Source organism: Cebus imitator, unplaced genomic scaffold (assembly GCF_001604975.1).
Source record: "Cebus imitator isolate Cc_AM_T3 unplaced genomic scaffold, Cebus_imitator-1.0 Scaffold490, whole genome shotgun sequence".
Taxonomy (NCBI): Eukaryota; Metazoa; Chordata; class Mammalia; order Primates; family Cebidae; genus Cebus; species Cebus imitator.
This window is the reverse complement of record NW_016107805.1, coordinates 1158504-1161863: the sequence shown is the minus strand read 5'-3', so window position 1 is coordinate 1161863 and position 3360 is coordinate 1158504. Positions and strand designations below refer to the sequence as shown.

The 3360-nt window shown below is 40.1% G+C and overlaps 1 long non-coding RNA gene across 1 annotated transcript in view; it reads left to right on the top strand.

The window, feature by feature from the left end:
* Positions 1 to 2485, top strand: part of LOC119468769 — a 90226-nt gene extending 87741 nt beyond the window's left edge. The window contains exons 4-5 of the long non-coding RNA XR_005197528.1: positions 1671 to 1785; positions 2263 to 2485. This is a non-coding gene — a long non-coding RNA (uncharacterized LOC119468769). The remainder of the gene's footprint in view (positions 1 to 1670; positions 1786 to 2262) is intronic.
* The last annotated feature ends 875 nt before the right edge of the window (positions 2486 to 3360 follow it).

Here is a 3360-nt window from a genome sequence, read left to right as displayed (position 1 = left end):
TGGAGTCTCACCGTGCCGCTTAGGCTGGAGTGCAGTGGCATGATCTCGGCTCACTGCAACCTCCGCCTCTCAGGTTCAAGCAATTCTCCCGCCTCAGCCTCCCTAGTAGCTAGGATTACAGGCACCTGCCATCATGCCCAGCTAATTTTTATATTTCTGTAGAGACGGGTTTCACCATGTTGCCCAGGCTAATCTTGAATTCCTGACCTCAGGTGACCCACCTTTCTCGGCCTCCCGAAGTGCTGGGATTACAGGTGTGAGCCACTGTGCCTGGCCCAATTTAGACTTTTAAAACCAACTTTTGAAGGTTGGTTTCTTAAAAAAATAAATGATTGGATCATGTTCTAACTACTCATAGTCTCAGCCTGACCCAGTTGCAAAAGGCCTAGCCAGAGGCTTTCTGCTCAGTGAAAGTTCCATGAATCTCAGGAATGGAGGATAGTCTGGAAAGACCTAACCTGCAGATGCAAATCTATTAAGAAAGACAAAGTGTTAGGCTTATGTGGAGCTAAATAGTTGCATGTTTAATGCAATGGCATGGGTACAGGTAGTGGTGATTGGAGTTGGAGGGGTGATTGTGTGGGGGGTGAGGAAGTCAGGGCTGAGACCTAGGTGGGGTCAATAAGAGTGATGTGTATTTAGGCATCTGAGGGCTAGAAAGCCTATGACAGGGTTTATTTTCATTTTCTTTTAAGGATGGCCATGCTGCCTTGCTGCTTCTTGCTGGTATACACAGAACACTTGGAATCCTGAGAATCCCCTATGATGCTGGTGCCTTTTGAGGCCAGTTCTTTGCTTGTGGTCAGAGGATGCTTGCCCAGGCCCTACCAGACTCTCTTGAGGATGAGAGGCAAATTTTCTTTCCAATGTTCTGTGTGGGCCCCACATGGCATTTTCTTTCATTTTGGATTCTGTCCTGGCCTAAAGCTCCCCGTGAAAGCTTATAGCCATTGAAGTTAACCCAAATTTTCTCCTTTGGTATTTATAAAAAGAAACACTGAAAAACCTTGAAATTAACTAACAATTAAAAAAAACATGGATCTATTAATTCTTTCCTGGAGATGATTCTTTCTTCTCAAATAGGCTGCTTTACAGACTGGAAATCACCCGAATCCTCAAAGCCTAATATTTTTCACATGTGATTCCAGCAAATGGCTGTTTGCATGATACCTTGGTGGGGACTCACTTAAGAGCTAGATTTGTTAGTGTATTTACCGACATTTTCACATGATGTTTTGAGCTGCCTGAATAATTGTAATATTTATCAAAGAAAAATCAAAGTGATGAAAGGTACCTACAATTATTCATATCTCAACATCGCAAGCCTTAATTTCCTGCCTGAAGTGTGGTAAATTACTCATTTTTAAAGTCATCTGTAGCCACTGAGAGTTTATGGTGATGTATATAGATGTTTTGTAGATTCCAAAAAAAATCAATGACTATGAATATCACAGACTGTCAAAATAGCTGGTGTGATTATAAAATAATGAGATCAACTAAAGACCGCAGCTCTCAGACATCCAAATTGTAAGAGGAAAATGAAGACGAGAGAGGGGGAAGTGAATTGCTTAATGTCTCGTGGGTACCAAATAATAGAGTCTGTATCTGCCCCTGCCATGCCAAAGATTTTGCACTGTTACCTACACACACATCCATTCCCTTTCTTGCAGGCTTTGTCAGGCCAGGAGATGGTTTTGCAGCAGCAGAAGACTATAAACCAGGCTTTGGGAGATAGGATCTCTGGTATGTTCTGGCTATCCACACTCTGAAAGAGGACCGTGACAGGTATTGGCATTCTTGGTGGCTGTTTCTAGGATAGCCAACCTATGGCAGACTGGGAAGCCTTTATAATGTGAATAAACAGAAAAAAGTTTACTTGATCAAAAAAGATTCTTTCTCCTGGTGGAAACTGCAATTATTAGAAAAACTCTTTAAGTGTCCATTAAAGTAAGGACACATTTTAACAGGTTAAGTACTCTTCTAACTGGGATGAATAGTGCATTGACAGGAAAATCAACACACAAGTTCTTATATCCTCCTTCCCTTATATCTGGTCACAGGAACTCATGTGAATTTTTTATGCCTCTAAGTTCTGATATTATGGAAAAACCTTCTAAAACTGGATAAATATCATTTTCCAAGGCTTAGATCAAATATCACATCTTTCTCTGATTTTCTTGATCTTTCCTGCCAAAAAGAAATAGCACCGTATATACATTAGTAAATCCACTTGTAATTAACATAAAATTTCTCATTCTGCAGAGAATTTGAGTATCCTACCAATATACCTGCAAAAGAATGACAGATGATTTGGAGTCAAGGGAAAACAAGGGCAATAAAATAGATGATTGCCACCTACTGTCACACAGTTTCTAGAAGAGGACTGCACATTTGGTTCTAAGTTTCTGGAAGATAAAGCAAAAATAGAAACACAACTAATTATAAAATTTTCGTGTATCCATAAAATAAAAACAAATGAACTGTTCTGAGAAAACTCTTTCTGAGTCTGAGCCCTAAGAGGAGCTTCTCTGTGAAGTCTTTAGAATATGAGCAGGCTGTGATGCAGGGGAGGAAAACCTCGGCATTCCTATATTGGGTTTAGACCTAATTTCATTCAGTAGTTTTTAAATGTTACTCCATGTAGACAGATGATGAGATGTCAAAGCACAGCTGAGTGAAAGCAGTTTCTTTCAAAACTAAAGGCTGTAAAAACAAGGCTGTGGGTCATGTTGTTATAGTTCTTCATAGATTTTTTAAACTGAATTTCACATCTGTGTACATGAAGAATAAATTGTAGAATATCTTAAGAAATGGATGGGCTGCTTATCTTTTAGAACCTCCATAAATTATTTATTGTAAGTATGTTTGATAAGGATTGTACAGCTGAGAGTTCAAGGTTGCATTTTCTTTCTCCAGCAAGAACCAAAAGTGCAGATAACATGCAGCCAATTAAGGACAAATCTGTATGGTTTGTCAATCAATCTGTCAGAATGTCCCTGAATTGTTGCACTTATCACTTGGTATTATAGACATCTGTGTCCCTGGCATAACTGCATCCTCGTCAAGGGCAGGAATTGCTTCTTTTCCATTTTTGCACTCTTAGCATCCAGCATTAGGTTTGAGACCTAGCATCTATATAAGAGACTCTGTTGAATGGAATCAATTGAAAGGCTTCCCATTATCATCTAGCACTACTTGGCAAAGATAAGAGCCCTGAGGAATCAAGGGCAGGAAACAGGCTAGCTAAGCTTTGAAGGAAATGAAAAGGAAAACAGGCAGAAAAGATGGGAACATGGAGGACAGTCTGGGAAAGCAAGCTCAGGGTTGGGGGGGCGGTGTTCCAGTGAAGAGGTGATGAAT